Raw genomic sequence first — 27,704 nt, 5'->3', positions numbered from 1 at the left:
CTCTCAAAGTGTGGGCCCCTGGATTAGCGTCACCTAGGAACTTGTTAGAAATGCAGATTCTCAGACCTCAAATAAAAAACTCAGGGACGAGGGAGACAATAGTGGCAAATCATGTATCTGATAAGGGGTTAATATCCAGAATATATATATAAAACTCCCAGAACTCAAAAACAAAACAATCTGATTTTTTAAAAAGGCAAAGGACTTGAAGAGACATTTCTCCAAAGATGAAATCCAAATGGTCAGTAAACACATGGAAAGATGCTCAGTATCACTAATCGTTAGGGAAATGCAAATCAAAACCACAATGAGGGCTTCCCTGGTGGCGCAGTGGGTGAGAATCTGCCTGCTAATGCAGGGGACACGGGTTCGAGCCCTGGTCTGGGAAGATCCCACATGCCGCGGAGCAACTGGGCCCGTGCGCCACAACTACTGAGCCTGCGCGTCTGGAGCCTGTGCTCCGCAACAAGAGAGGCCGCGATCGTGAGAGGCCCGCGCACCGCGATGAAGAGTGGCCCCCGCTTGCCTCAACTAGAGAAAGCCCTAGCACAGAAACGAAGACCCAACATAGCAATCAATCAATCAATCAATCAATCTATCTTTAAAAAAAAAAAACCACAATGAGATACCACCTCACACCCATTAGGATGGCTGCTATCAAAAAAACAAAATAAGAGGGTGTAGGATTGGAACGCTTGTGCGCTGTTGGTGAGATTGTAAAATGGTACAGCTGCTATGGAAAACAGTATGGTAGTTCCTCAAAAAAGTAAACATAGGATTACCATATGATCCAGCAATTCCACTTCTTGGTGTATAGCCAAAAGTAATTGAAAGCAGGGTCTTAAAGAGACGTTTGTACACCGGTGTTCTTAGCAGCATTATTCACAATAGCCAAAAGATAGAAGCAACTCTAATGTTCATCCGTGGGTAAGTGGATAAACAAAATGTGGTCTATATATGCAGGGGAATATCAGTCAGCTTTTAAAAGGAAGGAGATTCTGACACATGCTGCAACACAGATGAACCTTGAAGACATTATGTTAAGTGAAATAAGCTAGACACAAAAAGACAAATACTATATGATTCCACTTATATGAGGTACCTAGAGCAGTCTAACTTATAGAGACGGGAAGTAGGTGGTTGCCAGGGGCTGAGGGGAAAAATGCAGAGCTATTGTTTCATGGGTATAGAGTTTCAGTTTTGCAAGATTTTAACAAGGCCTCCAGGGAGTTCTGCTGCTTGCTTAAGTCTGAGAAACACTGATGTTGAACATACATTTAATAAATGGTGGCTGCTACAATAATACTAATAGTTTTTGTTATAATCGTCATTATAAATTCATCAGTAAAATATAAACGATGTTCAATAGAGTTTGATTTAAAATATACTTCCTGATATTCTAATTTTGGAAAATTAGTTGTGTCTGGAAAATCTTACAAAGTAAATCAGGGTATGCAATTAAGGAGAACACTCCTCTTCCCTAACCATCTTACATTTAGGAAAGCTTTATGTGTTGTTAGTTTCCTGAGAGCTGAATGGAGAAGGGCAGTCATTTCATTTCTGGAGGACGTGTTCAGCCTTGTGAAGCTACGGAATCATTTTTCCAGGCTCTCAGGACCCCACCATATCCATATACAACACAAACATAGTCCATATACAACATTTCTAGAATCTGGTTCTGGCCATTAGTGTCCTTAGGATCACAGTTCTACCTTTTTTTTTTTTAATGTGTGCAAAGCCAAATAGTGTTGTAAACTCTTCCTTTCCTTTCAAATGGCCCCATCAGGTTGGGAATAGATGGTAAGATCAGTGTTAGCGGGCAAGTGAGTCTTTGCGCCCATCTGTGACTTTCTAACGCTTAACTAAACAGACTGAGTCTAGAATTATCTTATACCCACATCATTCAAGAGTCTGACTGAAGATAACAACAGAAGAGACAGCATTGCTTTACTTTTTCAGTAGATTCCACTGAGCTGTAAACATCTTACTAGCCTTGAGTTTAGATTCTCAAACTTGTTTCAGGCAGCTTTTGCCACCTGGTACTCATTTTGCTTTATTTTTATTTATCTTTTGGAGGGCAGAGGGCAAAGGGCTTTGAAGAATCCCCCAGACAAGCAAGGAGAAGCATTTTCTGCAAGGAAAGTTGATGGCGCGTTGTTTTCCTTTACAAAGGGCACGGAGGATATAATCTCAATGCTACACTTGACCATCATCTGTCAAACCAAAGCAAATAAGCCAGTGCAGTCTTTCGTTATTGTAAAATGAGGACAGAAAACAACCACCATATGGTAGTTGTCTAGTCAAATAAAACCACCCTCATTTCAGAAAGTGTTTATTTTTCTATCCTCATTGAGTGATGTGCCATCAAGGTATGAATTAAGTTACAGCATTCTGGGGAAAGGTTTTATTTGTGTAGCAATCTCACGGGTGTTCATTTTTGGTAATTTTGGCTTCCTGAGGTGGCAGTAAGTTCGGAGGATTTTTCTGCTTTGAAGATGAGGAAATTGAAGCATCAAAAAAAGAGTAGAGTGGTTAGTATTATATGTATTAATGTGAAATTTGGAGATTAAACATCCTCATTTGCAGAAATAACTGCACCCCCTCGTTTTATGTCATCCACTTTTAGGTATTTTTCAAATAACCATGTATCTCGATACACTCTTGTGGTGATTCTTGTTTTGTTTGTATGTGTACTTTTTCCAGTGGGATCCACCCGCACTCTAACCCATCCCTGCCTTTCCCATATTATCCTTTGTAATCTGGGGTTTTATTTTAAAATGCTCTTGGTGTCCCTACAGAAGGATCCTGGTGTTACTCCTCTCCAAGCCAAATGGCAAGATTATCTCCCTCTTTGTTGACTGAGATCCAGGTTGTAAGGTGGGTCAGGGATGCTGAGAGCAACTTCTCACTAGTGGATGCGTCCGCCCCAGACCCAGAGAAGGTGGGGCTAAGATTCTGCTGCTCAGTGATGTGAGGTGTTGCTCCCACCTTAGTTCAGTAGCCCTTGTTCAAATGAAAAACTGTTAAGAGGTTTCACCATCTCAACCAGTTTGTCCAACACCATGGGTGGGGATGGGAGAAGGACTTGCCTGACGGTGATTTTTTTCCGCATTAAAAAAAAAATCATGGTAAAGTATACTGACATATACTGGATATGTGTTCCCCCACCCCCAAAATCCGTGTTTTGAAATCTAATCCCCAATGCAATGGTATTAAATAGGGCCTTTGGAGGTGATTCTATGTCATGAGAGCGGAGCCCTCATGAATGGGATTAGTGCCCTTATAAAAGAGACCCCAGAGGGCTCTTTCGTCCCTTCTGCCATGTGACATGATAGGGATAAGATAGCCATCTGTGATCCAGGAGGTGAGTTCTCATCAGACACAGAATCTGCTGGTGCCTTCATCTTGGACTTCCTGGCCTCCAGACTGTGAGAAATAAATTTCTCTTGTTTATGAACCATCTAATGTATAGTATTTTTTTTATAGCAGTCCAAATAGACTAAGATATATGCGTAACATAAAGTCAGCCGTCTTAACCATTTTTAAGTGTACACTGCGTTGTTATTAAGCATGCTTACGTTGTGATGCAACCACCACTGCTATCTGTCTCTAGAACTTCGAGGTGATCTTTAAAGTCCTTTCTGGCCTCAACTCCCTAATTCCAATTAACTGCACCGCACTCTCTCTCTCAAAGTCTGTGTTCCTGTCCTGATTATTTTACTTGGAGAGTGGGAAGGATTTATTTTTTAACACTACACGATGAATTGGTTTCAGCGGAATTCAAACCATCTTGTTGTTTGGGTTATTTCTCATTGGAAATGCTGAATTTTTTCCTGAGAATGATGGCCGAGGTGAAGGGACAAAAGGGAGACACCTCTTCTGTGAGTCAATTTAACAAAAAAGAGGAAGTGGTGAGGTGACATTAAATCCTTCCTGGAAATATCAATATATTCTGGGTGCTAAAGGGGCACGCTGGCATTCTCAAAGAACCGAGACTCCCAGCTTTTACCTAGGAAGCTTTCTGGCTGTTCCTTAGGGCAACCTCCTTAGTGTTTTTCTATTTGCTCTCCAGTGATAAGCACTGCTTAAGGTCATGTTGCCCTTGGGTTCCCATTAAACTGGGTGGAGGAAAGTTCTTTAATATTTACTTAGCGTGCACAGCATACCAGGAACTCTACAGCAGATACACGAACGTGCCCAGCCTCTAGCTCAACCTGAAGACGGAAGATTTCCTTATAGGCGCCCCTCTGCTGCTCCCAACTTCTAGAGTTTCAAGGGGATACCTGAAGGAATGATTATCTTCTTCACCCAGTGTCTAAATTATCGGCCATGGAAGTGTGTTTTTACCAATACAGGGTGAATCAGTCACATGTTGAATAAGATACACTTTGCTTCCTGGAATATTCTTGGAACAATTTAATTGCATTTTGTCCAAGAGAAACTTGCTCAGACACATTTCTTTTTGATCCAAACACCTTTGGATCAAAGGTGATTTTGCCTCCCCCTTCATTGTTGTTCACCCCACACGTTTCTATTCCTCTGCTCTAAACCCTCTCTGGGGGAATTCTGCATTTTGTTTTGCAAGTATTTTTTCTTCCCGGGGCGGCTGTGTCTAGGAATATTACATCAGAAGCAAGCAGCAGGATTCTAATCTCCGTGCGGCTGCTCACACATCTTGTGTCCTAAGGCAGGATTTTCAAGTTAAGTCTCTGGCTAATTAAGACAATAATCTTACGTATGGAGCTAGTTTGTTTAGTTCCGTATGAAAAAATGGAAAATATGGGTGGAAAATGAAAAATATGAGTGGAAACAGTGCTCATGTTATAGGAACACTTCAAGCTTTGTGGAGACAAACTGAAAACCTAATGGTGACTCAGCCAGTGAGTTTTAATTTTCTTTATAATTGCTAATCAGTCCCAGGGCTCAACTTGGGAGATGTTAAGTAGCCTCTAAAGGGGTTATAGTCAGGCTTTAAAATGTTTTCTTTTTGCCAGAGCTTTAGTGGGCTTCATGTTTTATACCAGTTGCTGTTATTATTAAGTTTTCTATACTGAAAAATAATTCAGTGTAGTAATGCCACGTATTTCAGGCAAGATTTAGTCACATGTCACATACTCTGAAAAGTACAGAGTTACAAATTTCGGTTCTTCTTAAAACAAACACTGTTGGATAACCAACTAAGTTCGAGCCTAATCCATGTAATATTGGTCATCCTAGCATCTTGTGAGGTGGGTAAACACTAAATCAGTGGGCTTCCAAGTTATAGAAAAGAAAAAAGAAAAAACACACACACCCACAGGGAGAATTCCCAGCATATGTAGTCGGAGAAGACTCCCCACACTTCACCAGCCTCCTCCCCACCACTGTGTCCAACGCAGGAAACTCCTTTAGTATCTAGGACAGAGGCTTATCCAGCCTCTCCTTGCATAGTTTCAGGGTCAGGGAAGTCAGTACCTGACAAGTCAGCTCATTCCTCCTTGCATGGCTCTCACTGTTAGCAAGTTGAATCTACGAGTTCTCAACTCTCTACCTTAAGTAACCACTGACCATCCTCCTTGCCAAGGTAGGTGTTATTTAATGCTGTTTTATGTTTTATGAACACATGTGCATAACTCACATAAAGCATTTACCACGGACTGTTGTTAGTTCAGCACGTTGTGACCTTGCAAGGACTCATGCAGCAGCACTGCATGAGAAATGTCTTATCCATTTCACTAATGTCTCCTTCCTTGGCTTTGCTAAAAAGCCCTCAGGTGGTCCTGGGAACATACTACAGATGGGTGAGTCGGCATGGAAGTTTGAAAAATCAGATACGACTTTTTTTTTTTTTAAATTTATTTTTGGCTTCATTGGGTCTTCGTTGCTGCACGCGGGCTTTCTCTAGTTGTGGTGAGCGGGGGCTACTCTTCGTTGCAGTGTGCGGGCTTCTCATTGCGGTGGCTTCTCTTGTTGTGGAGCACGGGCTCTAGGTGCGCGGGCTTCAGTAGCTGTGGCACGTGGGCTCAGTAGTTGTGGCACACGGGCTTAGTTGCTCTGTGGCATGTGGGATCTTCCCGGACCAGGGCTTGACCCCGTGTCCCCTGCATTGGCAGGCGGATTCTTAACCACTGCGCCACCAGGGAAGCCCCCAGATACGACTTTGATAGAAGTCACCATTCAAACCTGAACTTCATCTTCAGCTTCCATTTGGCTCTTCTTGTTATGATGTTGATGGTGAGGAAGAGAGGGCCATACCTGAGAGGAGGGCTGGGGGAGTAGATGCTCACTCGGTCACAGCTGTCATTGGTCATGCTGTGTCCTCCTCCTTACTAGTGAGGAAATGGGATCAAGAACAACACGATATCACTTTTGGTCAGCAAGCCACTAAATTATATAATCTTGGAGGTGGAAGGCCAACCCCAGTATTTTACAGACAGGAAGACAGATTTAATAGTCTTTGACAGAATATCTACCAGGTTTGCAAACTTAAATGGCTATAGAACCAAGGAAGAAACACAAATGAATGAAGTGGGCAAGGTACAAAATGTAAAGAGCCCTTTCTCTCGGAACACAATGGGGAATGGTGAGGAATGGGACAAAATGGTGAGGACTGGGGTAAATATGCCCTATCGAAAGGGAGCAGTGGATTCTCAAGCCTAACGGGTTATTATTATGAAGGAATGCAGACCCAGTGTTGCCAGAAATCTGGATTTTTAAGTGAAAGATCTCAAATGATTAAATGTTCAAACTGAAAGCGCTGCGTGCGCTAGCACAGGGCAGGCCAACCGAAACAAGCCATGAGCTAAATTCTCTTTGCAGATATGGGTCTAGGGTTTGGGAAGCTCATGGATGGCTTGTGTCCTGAGTTGGGGCCATTAAGGACTGGGGCTGTGAGTGGATCCAGATGCTTTTCTGCAGTTGACCTTTGCCAGTGCCTCCCCTTCTCCATCAAAGATTGAGTTAATCTCTGTGTCACCCCTGGAGAAATGCCTAGCTGCCCTCTGGGATCAATTGACCTTATCAGGGTGCAAAGGAGGAAACTGGCTGAGAAGGGCAACAACGTGGGCAGGGAATACTCAATAAGGGAGAAAAGAGCAGGAACATGAGAGACCACAGGAAGGTCAAGCACATTTGAAGACACGTCTAAACTTTTCTCTTTCCTAAAAAAAGTCCCTTTATTTAGTGCATATTGCAAGTACCACTTTCAACCGAAAGCCTAGTTAATGGATTTGAAATCTGTGCTGTCTAGTCTTCTGGGACACAGCGACTGGCCAGTTGCCTGTAATTTCGACTGACATGTGCTCTTCAGGGGCTCAGATGAGAAAGGCGCCTGACAGGAACGCTGGCGAAGTTCAGCCCTGATTTGAAATGAATGATTTATGCCAACTAATGCTGAAATGCAGTGTGTTTCCATTTAAGAGGACCTGCTAGAGGAATGCAGCTTTGGGGTCTCTCCTCATTTATCACAGTGTTTACAAATCCCGTTTGAAGTTGAAAATAAATCATCATCCTGCTGCTTTGCGGCTGTTTTACAGCTAAGAATTTTAGAGGTGATTGAACACCAACCCATTGGTGGTGCATGTGAAGGGGCAAAGGGAGGGGGCCACGGGGAGGCACCGTGGCATGTAGGATCCTTAACCAAGGGTAAGTGCCCATAGCCAAGTCCTGAAAGAGGGGAAGCCTTCTTCCAATAATTATGGAGCCAGTTGAAAGGCATTGGGTATATAAAATGAATTGAGTTGAATCTATAAAATGCAGGATTAGCTGAGATTTGGAGTTTTGAGCAGGCGACAGAATCAAAGAACAGTCTGGTCTCTCAGTTTCAAATACATATATAAAATATGAGTGGTGGGAATTCCCTGGTGGTCCAGCTGTTAGGACTCAGCGCCTTCACTGCCGGGGCCCGTGTTCCATCCTTGGTTGGGGAACTAAGATCCCACAAGGCATGCGGCATGGCCAAAAATGAAATAAAATGTGAGTGGTGCATCAAGTGAGGAAGATAAAGCCTTCACTTGGTGAACCTCATACTAATCTAAGTCTCCAGCTTCATGGTCGTCACAGCTGGGCATATTTATCTTAGCGTAGAGAAGACTCACAGGGGCTGTGTCTCCCTTTCAGTACATCAAGGATTATTATGCAAAAGCAGGATTAGACTCCAGAGGGCCGCTAAAGGGAGGCAGATATCAGGTTTGACATTAAGAAGACTTTTCTAACAATTAGAATTGTTGGAAAATAGAAGGGGCCTTGAGTCAGGGTCAAACTACAGAGATTCAGGCATCCTATGGGGCTGTGAGAGTCTATGATTCTAATAATCTGGCTTGGAATCCTGAAAGGATCAACCCTCTTGCATTTCCTGCTTCCTGGATCATAAATCATGTTTTAAAAAACAATAATCCGGTTTCTTTGCCTACCAATTGGGTTTCCCTAATGCAGAAATTAACATACAACTGACAGTGAAGTTAAATAGGTAATATAAGCAACATGAACTGGGAGGAAATCTCAGGAAGTAAAAGCTAGGTGAATGTGTATTTAAAAATCACCTTCACAGTTGAAAGCTGAATCCGAGCGGCTTGTGTTTCATCTAAATAAATACAACTAGTGGTTAAGAGCACAGATTCTGGAGCCAGGTTACTGGTGTTCAAGACCTAGTTCTGCTTTAGACTAGACCTTGAGCAAGTCGCTTAACCTTTCAGTGCCTCAGTTTCATCATCTGTGAAATGGACTTAATGATAGTACCTACCTCGTAGAATTTACGGGAAGAGTAGGAGGGTTGAGGGCATATAAAACATTGAGAATTGAGCAGGGCACATAGTGTGAGATCCATAATGCCAGCTGCTGCTGTTGTTGTTATTATACAGCAGAATGATAGGCTGTGTCTACAGAGCTGACCTCATGGACTAAATTTTACTGTTTTCCCTAAAGAGTTTATTTGCTTCAAATAATAGCCCATGTTGGTGTTTGAATAGCATTTAAATATTTTAACTGAATGTTTTCCTGTCCAAGCTGGTGACATTATGAGGACTCTTTTTTAGAATAATGATCCATTGATAAAAGGATTAAAGAAGGATTTTGTTACCTAAGGAAATTTACCTTTGACCACAGTCGGATATTTTTCAGACTTCAACCTTATAGACCTGTACTAATATGTTTGACTACCTCACTTCATTACAGAAATGGAATTTAACCTATTTGGGGTCTCTGTCTGTTAATTATCAAAGAATTTAGTTCTCTAAGGTGTTCTGAGTTATAGGAATTGGCCCAAATTTATTCTATTTGTTTAACCAGCAATTAACACATAGAATCTTAATTAAAAATGATAGCTTATATATATATATATATATATATATATAACTCAGTTTCCTGTACACCTGAAACTAACACACATTGTAAATTAAGTATAATTCAATTTAAAAATGGTTTAAAAGATAAAAATGATAGCTAAGTTTACAATACTTGGGTAGTCCTGTAGAACGCTGATTTTTTAGTGCTAAAATATGAAATGTTAGAATGACAGCTTGACACTAATAAACACATATGTGTTTGTATACATATGTTGTATTTTGCTTATAGTATATATATATATTTGTATACATATATATTGTATTATGCAATCCACAAATTTATCTTCACGTTAGTGTAATTTGAGCTAAATTTAGGAACAGGATGTTGGAAAGCATGGAAAGGTGAATGTCATGAACCTAAATAAAGAAGGTTTTTGTACTGGACATTCATTCCTCAAATATTTTTGATTCTCTGGAATGTGCAGGGCTCCCCTGCTTATGAATAATACATATATTAAGGACTTAAGGACTTAATTCTTTAAAATCTTTTAACTTTTTATTTGAAAATAATTTCAAAATTATAGAAAATTTGCAAGAGTAAGAATAGCTCACAGAACTCTCAGGTATCCTTTACACAGATTCACATATTACAGATCTTTTTTTTGTTTGTTTGTTAAATTTATGTATTTATTTATTTATTTTTGGCTGTGTTGGGTCTTCGTTTCTGTGCGAGGGCTTTCTCTAGTTGCGGCAAGCGGGGGCCACTCTTCATCGCGGTGCGCGGGCCTCTCACTGTCGTGGCCTCTCTTGTTGCAGAGCACAGGCTCCAGACGCTCAGGCTCAGTAGTTGTGGCTCACGGGCCTAGTTGCTCCGCGGCATGTGGGATCTTCCCAGACCAGGGCTCGAACCCATGTCCCCTGCATTGGCAGGCAGATTCTCAACCACTGCGCCACGAGGGAAGCCCCATATTACTGATCTTTTACCCCACTTGCTTTATCGTATGTGCCATGTATCTCTGATCGTTTTTGAACCACTTGAGGGTAAGTTACAGATGGCCCTTTTACTTCTAAACACTTCAGTGTATATTTCCTAAGAATAGGGATATTCTCTGTTGTAACTACAGTACAATTATCAACTCTAGTCACTGGAACAAGGATACAGTACTTTAATCTACTGTTTGTATTTCAGTTTTATCAACTGACACAATAATGTCCTTTACAGCTTATTTTTTCCTTCCAGTGCTGGATCTAGTCCTGGTCCAGGGATGACAATTAGTTAGCGTGTCTTTTTATGTGGATCATGTGCACAGCCTTTCTTTGTCTTTAACGAAATTGTCATTTTGAAGAATATAATCTTCCTTTTTTTATTTTATTTTTTAAAAACAGTTATTTATTTATTTTGTTGCACTGGGTCTTAGTTGTGGCAGGCGGACTCCTTAGTTGCAGCATGCATGTGGGATCTAGTTCCCTGACCAGGGGTCGAACCCAGGCCCCCTGCATTGGGAGCGCAGAGTCTTAACCACTGCGCCACCAGGGAAATCCAAATCTTCCTTTTTTTAAATAGAATACTGAGGGCCCTTCATTTGAACTTGGGACCTACATTGTATTTGAAGGAAGGATGATTTACTTTGATGAGTTCTCAGGCCAAGCCCTGTGATCACGTGGTGAATCCGTGTGTTGTGGTGCTTGGACCTGGTATACGACATTTCTATATGGACCAATCCAGTCTTGGGGGAGCAGCTTGCCCTTAAAGAGGTTTAATGAAACCACCGACCAAATGTCCTCACAGCTTAGTGAAATTTGTAAACATAAAAGCATTCTCCTATTTTAAAATTTTCCAAAATGCCAAATAATCTTTTGTTATTGGTCTCTTGCTCACTTACTTTAGCAGAGGTATGAGAGCAAGTGGTGAAAGACCTGAAGTGTGTAGAAAGAAATTTATTGGAAACTTGGGGATTCATGCCGTTGAAGAATGGCAGCGAGAGGGCAAGCTAGTATTTTTATTGTAAGAGAAAGACGTGTAGTTTAGGGGAAAGGGCACGAAGACCTGAATTCGCGTAGTGATACTAGGAATGGAAGGCGCAGGATGGTCAGAATGGGCCCTGGATTTGATCCCTAATTGGCAGGGATGTTGGAACCCATTGACTTCTGGAATTGTGAGGTCGTTAGTAGAAATAAGCTATTCAGGATGGGGATCTGGGACTTTTTGGTTTGGAAAAAGGTGATGATTTTGCTCTTGAACTGGTCTTAGGCTCTGCTTGTGAAGGTGTCCAATAGGCAGTTGGAAATGTAGGACAAAGCGGGGGGAAAGCATCTGAAGCAGTGCTATAGATTTGGAAATTATCTACATAAAGGTTATCATTACAGATGAGAATGATGAGATCCTGAAGAAGGGAGCCGAAGCAGCGAAGAGAGAAGAGGGCTGTGTACCTTGGTACTTAGAGGAAGAAACAATACAGCAGAAGTGCCACAGGGAGGAATAATGAGAATAGGTTGTTCTGGAAGGGCCAGGGAGAAGGTTTGAAGGGGAGGGAGTGGTTAACAATGCTGACACTGAAGTGGGATGCTGGGGGACCCTGAGGAGAGGCAGCCGGCTTTGGCAGTTGAGGCGGAGCAGTTTGGACAAGTGTGAACTCCAAAGCCTGCCTGCAGGGGTTAATAAATGCAAGTGGAGAAAGAGGCAGGGGATGAAAGGGCAGCAGAAGACTCTTTGGGGCCGTCAGACGCAGTGAGAAGGTGGGAGCTCAGGTCACCAGGATGAGGGACCGCACAACTGCATAACTCTCAGTCCTTCATCATAGCCTGGAGGCATTTCCCCATCCTTAATGAATCTTTGAAATCATTCAAAAGTCACTTCTATCCCAGAAGCAGATGAGAGAATGAAGGGGCGCTCTTCCCTGGGTCAGTCCTCTGGCCGCATAGCTGAGGTTCTGCCAGCGAACAGCACGTTACCTGCACCATTATGTGATCTGAAGGGATGACCCAAAGGAAAATCCTCAGGCATTCAGCCCTTGAAAGGGAATGCAAAACACAAAGCAGCCCCTTATGATGGAAAAAGTCCAGAAAAGTGAAGCTGACTTCAGTGGGATTTTTGTAGTTTTCTCCTTTGTTTTTCCAGCTCCAAGAGCCTCTTATTGCCAAGTTTGAGGTTTTTAAAAAAGCCTCCTATCAATCAAGGGCAGAGTCTTAGCACCATGAAGAGCCTCACACGTGGCCTACACCTGTCACCAGGAAGTTAGGAACCCCCAGCTCATGTGATCTGTTACAGGCAAAGTTACCTGAGGACGTCCGACTGACGCTCCCAAAAGCTCACTTCAGAGAAGTTGAACTGACTTACACTGAATGAGACAAAACACAAACAGTGCAAAGAAGGATTTCTAATAAGAATTATTTTATACACTTTCCTAATCCCCAAACCACCACCTTTGCACCAAAGCCAACTTGGGACATTGAGCCTTGGAGGTTGTTTATCTATTTATACAGTGGTTTCAGTGATGCTTTATTTTCTCTCCCCCATGATTTCTTTTTCCTTCCACCTTAGGTGGGATACAGGTCCCAGTTGCCTATAGAATATAGTTCCAGTTTTTTGTTTTGGTTTGATATAATTTAGATCTTCTTACATTCTTTGTATCCTATTTAGTTTTGGACATGTGGGTGAGTAGACTGGTGAGTTTTCATGGGCGCACTCCTGTACTTGATGTCAAAATTATCCTTTGCTTTCCCTAGACATTTCATCTTTGTGAATTTGGCATTTAAAGGGTAGCTACGTCACAATGAACTCATCTACTATTGTACAATACCGGTTTGCAGAACTGTAGATACTGTGCTCATTGCTATCCTCTTTTCCTGGAGTCCGTTCTTACTTGAATGTCGATAAAATGACAGGCTCTCAGCAAGGGAACATTCTTGATTCCTGAGGCAGGGAACGAAGCCAGGCACTTGTACATTTGTTTTCAAATGAACTGGTTCTTATGTTGTAAATATTTAACTATTCACCATGGTACTCCTACCGAAGTTTCCATTAGGTTTTCAGCTAATTCCATGTCCCACAGGCAGATAAAGATTCTCTAGCTTTCCAGAACCCTCTTTAAGCAAATAGAGATTATATTCCAGGGAGTTTGGTTTGAGAAGGAACAAAAAAATGGGACATGGAAGGCATATTTTCCCGTGGTGGAGGCAAGGAGGCCTTGGAGAACTAAGTCTGCCAGCAAAGAATGGATGTAATGGTGAATCTTATTGATGACTCTGAATATTTTTATCATTGCCTGTGTTGTCTTTGCTTAATTGTGGGTAGCGATGGCTAAAAGCAGAGGAGTATTTCCTTCTCAGTTTATGGTTTTGAGAATCAGAATCAGATGGAGAGCCATTAGCTATTAAAGCTACTGAAGAGGGCCAGGTGATCTTATCTCTCTAATGAAAATGACTCGAGTCAGCTGCTCTAACCTCTGCCGTGTCTGGGTTCCTGAACACCCATTTCTCACTGGCATTTGTTCTCGGGAAGAAACTCCAGGAATGCATTAGGCAGAAGATTTTGATTTACAGTTCACCTTTGTTTACTCTCTTAGTGCTATATTTGTTTATTTTAGGGGAAAGAGCTCCCTATAAGATATATTTTATGCTTTTGACTTCTTTTATGACTCAAGTTTGGGATATTTCGCCTTCAAGAAATGTATTTTGGTTTGTTTCTCTTCTTTCCCTTTCCTCTTCTTTCCTTCCTTTTCTACAACATGTATCTCCTGCTTTCCCAAGTCTGAGGACAGCAGGGCAAGAAGTCTGAACCCAAGTCTGAACATCTAACCTTATCACTCAGTGCACCACCCTTCAGAATGTCTGATGGCACTTGGACCGCAAATGACTGCTAAGGTCAAAGACCATAAGCATGAATCAAATTGGAAACATTACCTTGCAGAGCCAGTCTGTCTGTCTGGTCACTTAGCAGTTTATAAAACTTAACTCCTAGCTAGAGAGCTTATTGCCGGGGGTGACGGGGGGCGGTGGAGTGGGCCCAAGGAAAGCACTGGGCCCCAGCTCAGAACTCCTCACATACAATGTAGTCCACACGATGACCTGGACCTTTTCAAGGACTTAGCAAGAACATTCTACATTTTCCCATCCAACTGACACAAATATTTCCTTTTTTTTTTTTTTTAATGATTTTAGTTTGTTTCTTTTTTAAATTTTATTTTATTTATTTATGGTTGTGTTGGGTCTTCGTTTCTGTGTGAGGGCTTTCTCTAGTTGCGGCAAGTGGGGGCCACTCTTCATCGCGGTGCACGGGCCTCTCACTATCGTGGCCTCTCTTGTTGCGGAGCACAGGCTCCAGACGTGCAGGCTCAGTAGTTGTGGCTCACGGGCCCAGTTGCTCCACGGCATGTGGGATCTTCCCAGACCAGGGCTCGAACCCGTGTCCCCTGCATTGGCAGGCAGATTCTCAACCACTGCGCCACCAGGGAAGCCCTCCTTTTCTTTTTTTAATATTTATTTATTTTATTTTTGGCTGCATGGGGTCTTCGTTGCAGCCTGCCGGCTCAGTTGCCCTGCGGCATGTGGGGTCTTAGTCCCCCGACCAGGGATCAGAACCTGTGTGCCCTGCATTGGAAGGCGGATTCTTAACCACTGGACCACGAGGGAAGTCCCCACAAATATTTCTTTTAAGAAAGATGGTATTTTAAAAATTATTATTCAGTTGAACATTTCTTAAATAAAGGCCTTTTTTCCTGATAACTGACAAGCAGGATACCGAACTATGGTCTTCAAAATTATGCTTCAAAATCTTTTTCTGCGTCTTTCCTGTTTAGCTTCAGATTTGCACGAAACACAAAGTGTTTTTCAGCAGTGTTAGCTGGGAGTGTGAAACCGAAAGAACACTCCTGGAATTTGAAATAAGAGACCTTGGTAGTGGGGGAAGGGAGCAAATAAGTTCCCTGCACCTCAGATGTACCTTAACTGAGGATTCTGCGTTTTCTTTCTAAAGTAGAGAGAGTTTAGATCCAGTTCTGAGAGAAACTCTTGTTTAGTTTTGTTCTGCTTTTAATTCCCAGAATGTTAATATTTGTAATTCATGTACATGGATTTTAAATTTAGCTTATGTCCGTTTTCCTAATCAAATATTTTTTAAATATCCATTTATGTAGGAGAGAAATGGACATTCTAAAAGAGTTATTCGGTAGTCTTAACACATAAATAAAATTACTATAAAACCTTCACACCTCCCTTTTATTTCTCATGAAAATGCCAGAGTGATAAACACTTGCGGGAGATGCTCTGCATTCAGACGTCTCAGCGGGCTGTGCTTCTGCCCTCTCGTCCCGGCCCATCTATCTGTGATCAGTTTTGCGCGTCCAGATAGAGGCTTTCTTCTGGATGCTGCGCCTGCCCTTGGTCTTGTGGCTTTGACACTGAAGCACTGTTGTCTGCAAAAGACAGTATATTACAGCTCCAAGGTTCACTCGGCTGCCCGCTTTGCTGCTGTAACCTCATTCTTGGGAAGTTTCTGGGTTTCCTGGGAGATGAAGCATGAGCCACGTTTGCTCCAGCCTAACTCACTTCGGAAGCCTTGTTATTCAGGTTTCCAAGAGAGGATGTGGGGCATGAGAATTCCCAGCAAGGGCCATTTCCACTACATGTTAAAATTTGGTGCCCTGCGTCCCTCCTCTGTCACATTTTTATAAAAGGTGGTTACATGGTGTTTCTTAAGTTCGGCTGTGCTTGAAGAAGCCAGACAGAAATGAGAGCAAAGTGTCTGACATTGAATCAGTGTATTAAAAGCACATCTGGACTAATATGGAGTAAACATATATGTTACATCTTTCAGACATACCTCTAATCCTTCCTGGATTTAATAATAATATTGAACATTGGAAAGATTGTTTGAATTAAAGCCAGGTGAGAGTTGGCATATTTGTAAAAAAGGTTGAGGTAGTCTGTAATGGATTTTAATAGTTTTCTGAGTTAAAAGGAATAATAGTATATGATTTATAATTTTTTCCACTTATGACCTCTTGTCCCCTCACTGACCTCAGTACACTGATACTACATATTACGTTATTGTTGGAAGTGAAAAGGTCCTCACGTGCAAAGCTGATATGTAAGCCTTGTTCAGTAATTCAGGCATCCTTGAATTGAATAAGGAGAGCAGAAATAGTTTAATGTCACACTCCTAGTTTATTCATTGCCTTTGGGATGCAATTCCTGTATTAAATGAGACGATCAGCCAAATCCTTGCCTCCCCAGGAGACCAAAATAATTTCCAAACTACAATGGCAGTATGGTTACAGTTTCAGCTTCATGTACCCCAAAGTAAGTTCTAATAGGTGCTATCAAACATATGGTTTAAAATTTCCTGACGAAAAACTATAGGCCTTACATTTTTTGTTTTCAAAAAAAAAAACAAAACCCAAATAACCCCAAATAGCTAGCTACTTGTTTATGCAGCTATGCCAAGATGAAATACAAGAGGACATTCTTCTTTGGGGGACCTGAGACAAATCTTTCCATTTTCAACAGTGATGACCTCTCTCTCCCCCTCCTCCCTCTCTTTCTGCCCTCCTCCCTTTCCTTCTGTCTATCCCAGCAGTCTCCAACCTTTTTGGCACAGGGACGGTGACGGGGGGGGGGTGGCGGGACGGTTCAGGCAATAACAAGCGATGGGGAAGCAGCAGATGAAGCTTCGCTCTCTCACCCGCCGCTCACCTCCTACTGTGCGGCCCGGTTCCTAACCGGTCAGTGGCCCGGGCGTTGGGGACCCCTGGTCTGTCCTCTGTTGAATAACTTAAAGTCCTAATTGCTCCACATTGCCTTCAGGATAAAAGTCAAGATTTATACACAGTATGCAAGGTTTTCTTCTCCAGCCTCGTGCCTGACCAGGGCCCAGGCCCTGCTCCCTTTCCGGCTTCACACTCCAGTCTACTTCCAGTGCCTGAGCATACGATGGTTTCTCTCTCCCCCTACCCTGGCACATGATACTTCTCTAGAATGCTCGTCCTTCCCTCCCTAAAGCTGGTGAGTATTCTCATAATATCATATCTTTGTTTACCCCATAACCAACTACGTGGTATCGTACACTTATTTATGTTTAGACTTTAAGCAACTTGGGAGCAAGGGCTGTGTCCATTTGGTTTACCATTGTACCTCTCGGAGACTAGCACAGTGCCTGGCATAGGGTAGGTGGTCATTAAATCTTTGTTGAAGGCTCAGTTGAGTCTGGGTGTCACTCAGCTTGCTTTACCGTTGACCTTTCATTTTATTAATGAAGGAAGTGGAACAGAGGGGCAGAGTGTACCTAGGAATGTTTCATAACTGTGTAGGAGGGATGGCATTATATAGACTTCAGACTGGGACTTCCCTGGTGGTCCAGTGGTTAAGACTCTGCGCTCCCAATGCAGGGGGGCTGGGTTTGATCCCTGGTCAAGGAACTAGATCTCGCATGCCACGTGTCGCAACTAAAGACTCTGCATGACGCAGTGAAGGTCCCGCATGCCACAACTAAGACCCAGCGCAGCCAAATAAATAAATAAATAAATAAATATTAAAAAAAAAATAAACTTCAGACTAAAGCATAGGAGAGCTGTAATGAGGAAGCAGGTAGGGCCATTTCATCAGGCTAACCCTCAATCACGTAACCTGCGATGCTAGGAAATCCAAAGAAAGAAAAATCCCTCCCTCCAAGTGAACGGTGATTCTAGTGATAAAAATGATCATGAAATTTTCCATCTCTAGGTTGAGATTATTTTTAAATTTGCCTCATCTTTAGTGAGAAAGGATCATCCGCTACCTTAAAAGTAAACCTACTTGTCTGAACATTAATTGTTGGTATTTAAATAAGTTGAGTTTCACAAATGCTGCTTGTTGCTGCATTTCCACTAAAAAAGGTGACTTAAACCTGTTCTTCCTTAAACTGATCCTTCTTCAACATGCATACCCACTGTCTGTTTCAGATACTGCTTACCATTCATCTCCAAGTTTGCACTAACAATAAAAATGTCTGACAACAGGGTTTGCAGTTAAGGAATGGCAATTAAGAAATTGTTGGAATTTAGAAATATAATCTTAATTTAACCTGGGTAGAATTACCTAAAGTAGCTTCCATTTATGTCGCATTTTATCTGCATCATCTGATTATGTCAACAGTCCTTATAGGTAGGTGGTACTGTCCCTCTTTACAGATGAAGAAATTAAAGCTCAGAAAGGTGAAACGCCTTGATTCCAAGATCACATGGTACGTGACAGATGTGGGATTTGAAATTTGATTGGTCTGCCCCAAATCCCCTGTTCTCATTATATATTTTTGCTTTATAAGAGCACCATTGTTTTCCCAGGCATTGGATGTTTGCCCATATCACTGTAAAATACTGTCTTTTGTCTGTACCGTGATGACACAGTGGCTGACAGTGGCCACCCAGAGCAGCAGTGTCTCATCATTCTTGAATTTGTAATCACAGACGGTGTTTGTAGAACTTTGGGATTTTAATTCAGATTATTGGGAGTCTGTCCAAAAAGCTCAAATGATTAGTCATTGCCAGACTGATGAGTCTATGACTGTGTTTCCTAGAACTCCATAGACATGTCACAGTATATAAGCCATGTTTGTCCATGTTATACTATTTATCATTATTTGTTAGGTTCACACCGCTTTGGGGGATGCTGGCTTGGACTTTTTCTCTAACATTTTTCTCAGACTTTCTCCCAACTTCCTGACTAGTCCCAGGAGGTAAATCAAGGAGCTTCTGGAGAGCAGCCTGCAGTGGGGAGAGCCTCAGGTTCATGTAAATCTTAAGAACAGTCTAAAACCTGGGGCCCGAGTCAGACCCTCCAGAATAAGATACAACCCAATAGCCATGTCTTCAGGGACTTGTGGCTGAATTAGTTCTAATGTGTTAAAAAAAAAAAAAAGAAAAAACAAAAACAAAACCTTAAGTTTCAGGTTTTACAGTTATGCCAGTGAGACCTCCACCAGTCAGAGATTCCCTCCAGTGTAGTGTTCTCCATTGTTTGCACTCTGTACCTGATGATGGTGGTAACAAGGATTTAGGGAGAATAACTGTTTCAAGCTCTCTGAAGGTCAACTGCCAAGAAAATCAGCAATTCCTAAGATCATCATAGCCTGTGATTATCATAAATTTAAGAGAATATACATTCCTCTGCTTTGCAAAAGTCTTACTGTTTCTTTTCATTAACAAAGGTAATTCAGAAGATGGGGTATTGATTCCAACCTATAGAAGCTGTAAATATTAGAACCAAGTGAATTACTGTAATTTGGCACTGGCAACTCCCCTTTGATGGGAATCTCCTTTCAAATGATTTCACTTCCTTTCTCTGTATTGGATTACCAGACGGGCCTTTTGGAATTACGAATCCTGCTTTATGATAGTTGGGCAGACAAACAGGTCTATACGAAAAGGCATTGAAAATATAGGTATGATTTACCCAAGAAATGTATAAATGGCTTTAAAAAATTTTAGAAGGTGAGATTTAAAAAAATTGTAGAGTTAAAGTTGATGTGAGGAGGAAAGGAAAGGAGAAAGGAAGCCTAGATCTTACGTTAGCACGATATTTGGCTTCTTTTTCAGTATTAGCAAATTAATTGATTATGGATCACTGGGTTTTTTTCCTGTTTCTGAAATCCACAGTTCAATGGAGGAAATAGGCTTAAAATCCAAGAAAGCAAGGATTGTCATTATGCGCCATTGTGGTTCAGTGAACAGGTTGGATCTTATGAGAGTCTTGATAATAGGATGGGCTCAACCAAGAGGGGCTCTGGACCGTGCTAAGTAAACCTTAGACAAGCTTTTCTAGGAAGTGGGTGCAGTGAGGGCACAGACATTGGGATACTCCTAACCCGTGGTGATACTCATTCTTCATTTCACTCAACATGTATTTACTGAGTGTCTATTTGTGGCAGGCACAAAACATACCAGAAACCTTGCCTTTATTGAGATTATACTTAGAGCAGGAGTATAGGCAATAAACATTAAACATAATGCTTAACTACATTATAAAGAATATTAAATGATTAGTGCATGGGGAGACAATGGATCAGGAATTCTAGGGTAGGGAGGAGGGCAGAGGGTTGTAATTTTAAAGGGGGAGATCAGGGTTGACCTCAATGCAAAAGTGACATTTGAAGGCGGAGAGGGAAGTAGTCATGGGGACGCTGACCAAAGGGAATTTTCTGTGCAAAGGCCCTTAGGAAGGGGCATGCTTGGTGTTTTTGAGAAATAACAAGGTGGCCACTGTGACTGGAGCAGAGTTGGGGGTGAGGGAGAACAGTAATAGATCAGGTGAAGAAGTGATGGGTGGGTGGGGAGGAGTAGAGCATATGAGGACTTGCAGACCATCGTGAGAACTTTAGGGAAATGAGGAAACCTTGCAGGGTTTTGAGCGGAGAATTGACATGCTTTGAGTCGTGTTTCAAAAGAATCACTCTGGTTGTGAAAAGACTGGGGATGAGAGGCAGGGACAAAAGGAATGCCAGTGAGGAGGCTTGGCAATAATCCAGGGACAAGATGATACTGGGGCCTGGATGACAGCAGGGGAAATGGTGAGATGCTGCTGGATTCTGGATTTATTTTGCAGGTTGACATAACAGGATCTTCTGGAAGATTAGATGTGGAGGGAGAGAAAGAAAGGAGTACAGGTTTCAGGCTTAAGCGCCAGATGGATGGTATTGCCGTCAACCGAGATGGAGAAGATGACAAGTTGAACAGGCTTTGGGGAGAGATTTGAAACATTTTAAATTAAATATACCTATTGACATCAGATGAAAATGTTGACTAGGTGGTTGGGTATATGAATCTGGTGTCTAGAATTGGGAGCTGGGCTGAAGATAGAAATTTTGGGGTCTTTGGTGAATGTATGGGTCCTTTTTTTTTTTTTTTAAGGTTTATTTTATTATTTATTTATTTAATTTATTTTTGGCTGCATCGGGTCTTAGTTGCGGCACGTGGGATCTTTGTTGAGGCATGCGGGATCTTTCCTTGCGGTGCGCAGGCTGTTCGTTGTGGTGTGCAGGCTTCTCTCTAGTTGTGGCGTGCGGGTTTTCTCTCTCTAGTTGTGGCACGCAGGCTCCAGGGCGTGTGGGCTCTGTAGTTGTGGCATGTGGGTTCCAGAGCACGTGGGCTCTGTAGTTTGCTGCACACAGGCTCTCTAGTTGAGGCGCATGAGCTCAGAAGTTGTGGTGCGTGGGCTTAGTCGCTCCATGGCATGTGGGATCTTAGTTCCCTAACCAGGGATCGAGCCCGCATCCCCTGCGTTGTGAGGCGGATTCTTTACCACTGGACCACCAGGGAAGTCCCTCATGTATGGGTCTTAAAAACCATAAAATATCCAATGGAAAGTCACTAATTCCTGGAAATTCCATCTGTAGAAGCTGCAGCCATGACATAGGACTCATTCCAATCCTCTGGGCCAAGTTAACCCCACCTTCTGTTGTCTTTTGACTATAGTAGGACAACATCACTCATAACCAGGTACACCAATTAATTTGTGTTGTACGTACTGGAAGCAAAACATTTCCACACCATGGACAGTTAGAGCTATTGATCATCAACTAAAGTTTCTCATTTTATGAATAACAAAGGCATGCCCAGAGAAAGTAAATGATTTGCCCAAAATTATAGTAAATGGTTACAACAGAGTCACTACTCTTCTTTACAATTTCATTAGATGGAACTGGAAAGGTGATAACAGTGAGGTAAAGTCAGAGATCATCTCTGCCACCGAGTGTTCCCTTCAGAGCGCAATCAGGGAGTGGAGCTGTCCTGTGCATGAGCTCCAGCAGCACCTGCATCCCTAAGTGTAAAAAGCCACAGAGTGAAGTTCAGCTGACTGCTCTCAAAGGGAGAGCTGGAAAGTGCCTTCTGAGTTGCTCAGGCCAGCTTTCAAATAAAACAGGGCATGATTTTCGGATTATAGGGAGCTGGGGTGCAGAAAGAATAATTTTTTTCATCTAATCAGTCACAGTATTCTCTTCCTGTTAGGAACTAGAGAAGGAAGGAGAAGAAAGAGAATGTGGGTAACTCTGCCATCAGCTTTTGATGATTCTTGATGGTGAATTGGAGGAAAAGCCTAGAAAGGGCCAAAAGAACATAGAATTGAACATAATTTTTATTTGATTGCGGGCTATAGTCAGACATATACTGCACTTCAATTTACTCCTGGTTCCAGCCCTTTCTTATGTATTGGTGAATTATTTGGATTGGCTGTTGAGTTCCAGCTGGTCATTATATATAATTTGCGAACTACTATTACACTTGAGATCATTCATTCATTCAACAGATATTTATAGAGTACCCACCAAACGGCAGGCGTTTCCCTGTATATAGGAAATGCAGTGGTAAATAAGATAGGTGAGGTATTTGTTTTCATAGACCTTACTTCTCATGGGGTCACATAGATAATAAACAAGTAAACAAATAAGTGAAGAAGGTAATTCCAGATAGTAATATGTGCTATGAAGAAAATAGAACAGGGTCATAAGATAGAGATTGGGGGGCTACTTTTAGGTAGGAGGGTCAGAGAAGGTCAGGTGACTTTTGAACTAAAACGTAAATAATAAGAAGGAGCCTGCCACGTGGAGGTGTGGGGCATTCCAGGCAGGGGGAGAATTCAAGAGCAAGGTCCTTGAGGTGGGAACAATCTTGGGATGTTGAAGGAAATGAAAGGCCAGTATGGCTGAAGCATAGTGAACAAGGTAGGCTGGGGCCACATCCTGTACGGCCTCATGGGCCATAGTAAAGAATTGAATTGTAGTCTAAATGTAGCATGAGGCCTTTGGAGGATTTTAGCAAGGGAGCAGTATTATCAAATTTATTTCTTCGAAATAACACTGAGATTCCTTTTTAAGGACTAGCGTATATAAGGGCAAGAGTAGGAGAAGGGAGACCAGTGAGGAAGCTATTACACTAATCTAAGGATGTACTAGTAGTTTGTTCTAGGTTGGTGGCAGTGGAGATGGCTGAAGTGATGAGATTTGAGACAGATTTCTGAGACAGCATCAGCTAACGTACTGATGGATTGAATAAAAGATTAAGGGAAGGAATAATGACGGTGACGGTTGGGTTTGGGGCTGTACAATTGGGATAATGGGGCCATTAATTAAGGTGGAGAAAACTGGAAAACAGCAGGTTTGGAGGGTAGGGGTAGGGGTGTAGGGTGCCAGAAAACAGCAGAAGCAAGAGTTCTATTTCAAACATATTATTGTTGATAAGCCAATTAGATATCTGGGTAGGTAGTTGTATATAAGAGTCTGGAGTCCAGGGGAGGGATCAGAGCTGGGGAGAGAAAGTTGAGAGTCATCCACATATAAACAGTATTTAAAGTCACAGGACCTGATTTACTCACCAGAGAGAGTGTAACTACAGAAAAGATATGAAGACCAATCCCTGGGGTATAGCGACCTTGAGAGGAGGAAGACCCAGCAAAGGCAACTGAGAAGCAACCGACAGTGAGTTGCGGGAGGGAGGCAAAACCCAGGAGGGTGTGGTGTCATGGAAGAAAAGAATAGAAAGTGTTTGTTGAGGAGGGAACAGTCACCTGTGTTGAATGCTGCTGCTGAGGGATCCTGTGAGATGGTCACAAACCACTGACCTTGGCAAATACAGAATGATGTGACTTTGACAGGAGCAGTTGCAAAGGAGTGATAGGGATGAAAGCCGGAATGCAGTGGGTTGAAGAGAGAACAGGTGATGATACAATGACGACAAGGGCAGACAGTGTATTAACATGGATGGTTTCTATCACCATTTTAGGTAGGGATTTGGTGATGAGGTAGGACCATTACCAAGATTGCTAGAAGGTCTCCTAATCTTAGGTTTTAGAATGGCAAATTAAAACTAATATACATTCCTAGGAAATTTGATCTACTGTGTCTACTTGGGGGGATTAAGCTTTCACGGAGTCACCCTGATGTTTATCCATGCTGCTCCCCTCCTAAGCATCCTTTGACACTAGTTTCTTGGGTCTGTTTCCTGTAACGGAACCCAAGTAGAACATAAGGCCATAATAATTAAAAACCAGCATATATGGAGCACTTAGTGTGCTGTTTAGAGCTGTAATAACTTGTTTAATCCTGACCTCACGTGGTAGGGACTGTCATAATCCCTTTATATAAGGTCACACTACAGTCTATAAAATCTAGGTAATTAACTTATCACTGAAATCTTGCAACACAGTTTGTACTTAGTTGGGAAATGCTTGTATTTCAGCAAAATTTTAAATTTCATCTCTCTCCTTCTCACCCAAATACCAAAAACCATGCTTACATGGCAGTTTGGGTTTGGAACTCAGGCAGTCTGGGAGCTCCAGGAACTTCCTCTTCAACAAACATCCTTTATCTCAAGGCATATGGAAAGGAGATTCCAGAAAGTAAAAGCAGGTGACATTTGATTAAACCAGTGTTGGTATAACACCGCATAAAAGTTATAATGCGTAAAAGTTGGGCTAGAAATGAAAGAGGATGCTATTGCTAGAATTAATGAATAGTCAAGGGTTTGGAATTGTCACAAAAAGAGTCTAAAAGGAAACATGGACTATCAACTCTACTTTTGTTTTAGCATGTGCATGTGTGTGTGTGTTAACATAGTTTAATACATCTCTATCAAAGTCACATCAACATCAACATTTTTTCCTGCTTATATAATAATACACAGTTGTTTCTTAAAAACTCAGAAAATGGGACCTCCTTGGTGATGCGGTGGTTAAGAATCCACCTGCCAATGCAGGGAACATGGGTTTGAGCCCTGGTCCGGGAAGATCCCACATGCCATGGAACAACTAAGCCCATGCGCCACAACTACTGAGCCTGCGCTCTAGAGCCTGCAAGCCACAACTACTGAGCCCACGTGCCACAATTACTGAAGTCCGCGTGCCTAGAGCCCGTGCTCCGCAAGAGAAGCCACCGCAATGAGAAGCCCGCACACCACAACAAAGAGTAGGCCCTGCTCACTGCAGCTAGAGAAAGCCCGCGCACAGCAACAAAGACCCAACGCAGCCAAAAAATAAAACAATAAAAATAAATAAATAAAAATAAAGAACATAAACATTAAAAAAAAGAAACTCAGAAAATAACAAGTCAGCCTTTGAAGAACAAGTGAACACACACATATGAAATATGGTTGGAGATTGTCTTTAATCATTTTGGAATTTGAGGATGCTTTCTCTTTTTGCCACACTGCGGATGAAGAGCTTAGAATTTGATAAATTATAAACCTAATGAGGCTTCTAACTCCTCTAGCCACTCCTTAGCTGCCAGGAAATGATCATTGTTACTTAATTGTAAGATGAAACTAAACATTGAGAAATGTTGAAAGTGATCTGATTGGCCAATATTCCAAGGACTAATTCCACAGGCATGCCTTCTACATACCAATTAAAGCTGCATCACCCATAATTAGATGTTGCATGCCATTGACTGTGTTCTATGTTGTCATTTTCAGATTCAAACAACAAAAGCAATTTCAGTCTAGGGCACTTCCAATGACTGCTAGGTTGTTCTAATTTAGAGGATAAGCACTCCTCCTATGGGCTGATTACTCCTCATATTTTCACTTTGACCGCATCCAAGAGTCTGTCTTAAAGATAATAAAAGCAACCAATCAATCAATCATCCAATTTAGCTGTCAGGTAGAAAAATACCAAAGAGCTTTCCAAAAGGAAAGTTTAGATGTACGACATTTCATTTTGATTTTGAGGGGCAATTCATTACTGTCTACCTGTTTAACAAATACCCCAACCATTAGGAACCCAAGGGGAAACAAGTTGGTAATTATTTAATGGACATCCTGTGTAGCTTTTTTCACAGGAAGTATAGGTAGAGACTCAGAAGCAGGCTTTTACTTCATCCCTGAAATTACTACTACTTTAAAGTCACTTTTCCTAATAGGCCTAGCCATCCCATTTGCCTATAATTTCCCAAGAATTATAGTCTCTGAATTCACTCCTGGATGGGAGGAAAGATAGTTCCATATAATATACAATTTTATTTAAGTAACCAGTAGTTTTCAAAAGAAAGAAGATATTACAGTGCTTTTCTGAATGGGCATCCTATGTCATGGAAAGATGGGCCTGGAAGGGTTGAACCCAAACACTTACACATGCACTAGATAGAGAAAGCCTCTCTGTCTTGCATTGTTTTTCTAGGTCTAACGAAAACATAAAGATTGAGGGCCTGGCCTCAGCCTGGTAACGTAGTCGGGAATGGAACCTTGGTAGCAAAAAATGAGGACAACAGCAGAATCATTATGTTTAGGGGAAGGAAAGATCTCAAAAAAGAGAGACTATTCTGAATAACTCAGGCTCCTTTTCTCTTTTTCTGGTGTGAAATTCAATGTTTCCTTTCTCCTTATAGCCTCTACAGAGGGTGATGTCATTCTGAGAAGAAGCATATGCTCAGGGGCTTTAGCAGCTGATGCAGCCTCACAGCCCCTGGCTCCCCTGACCAATGAGAGACTTGCTAAAGGAGAAACAAACTACGAAGGTAGAAAATTCTGCCCTGAATGACAAATCTACCTATTCTAAGGGTGATTCCGAGCTTTAGAGGTTGCGGGAATGTCCTCAGTCAGAAGTGAGACGAAACCCTTTCAGTTGTTTGCACCGGGGAAACACCCTCATTATGAGGCCTAGGAATCATGAGTCAAAGCCAAGGACTGGACCTTGCGAAGTCCATGTGTATTGTTGAGCCTTGAAAGGAGTATGCAAGGTTCTGGGTTCAGTGCCTCTTCTATAATGCCTTTCCCCTCCCAGGTCTCCAGGTCAGGTCTGGCAGGATTTAATGACTCTGAATCTCTGCAATGCAATGAGTGGCATCCGGATAGCCCAGGGGAATTAGGCAACACCACCCAACCTGCACTGGGATTGGAGGTTGGGTGGAGTGACTGGGAGCTGGACACCTAAGAGTCTGTCTTCTTGGGAACGTCAGAGAAAGCTTTTGCCAAGCCTGTTAGGTGAGTCAACAAGAGACTTCAAGCTCTACTTTTGTCTAGCCTAATTTTTAAAAATAGCACGGAATGTATAGAAACTTCAGAAATGAATTGTCTGATATTGCATGTTTATATTTACCCCCTAAAAAGAGAGGTTGGTCGGTTGATGGCTTACTGGTTATTTTCCGTGCTTGGGTTGCCTTTATACTCTTTGCAAAAGTGTGAAAGAAATCAAAAATACTTTTAGTGACAATCTTCTTTCAAGAGACGTAGTTAAAGCTTAACTGTCTAGCATACAATGTGACCAGGCCAAGTGGGTTTGACACTTTAAATACCATGAGTCATCCATGAAGATCCTTCTCATTTTCCTGAGTCATCATCTACAAAACTTTAACCCTGAGGAATAAGGTGACATGGCTGAATCTTTTTTTTAAACAAGTTTATAAAGATAGACGTGAAATGATCCCTTCAAATCTGTGCCTCCCTTGCAGTCTGATGATAGGAATCAGTCCCCATGGAGCAGATCAAG

At 42.0% G+C, this 27,704-nt stretch overlaps 1 protein-coding gene across 4 annotated transcripts in view; it reads left to right on the top strand.

Moving 5' to 3' along the window:
• The window catches only part of SHROOM3 (shroom family member 3), a 533,396-nt gene that overhangs the window by 387,509 nt on the left and 118,183 nt on the right, over positions 1-27,704 (top strand). The window lies entirely within an intron of this gene.

Source organism: Balaenoptera borealis (assembly GCF_965194805.1).
Source record: "Balaenoptera borealis genome assembly, chromosome: 4".
NCBI classification, from domain to species: domain Eukaryota; kingdom Metazoa; phylum Chordata; class Mammalia; order Artiodactyla; family Balaenopteridae; genus Balaenoptera; species Balaenoptera borealis.
The sequence above is the reverse complement of the archived record's forward strand: the minus strand, read 5'-3'. Positions and strand labels throughout refer to the sequence as shown.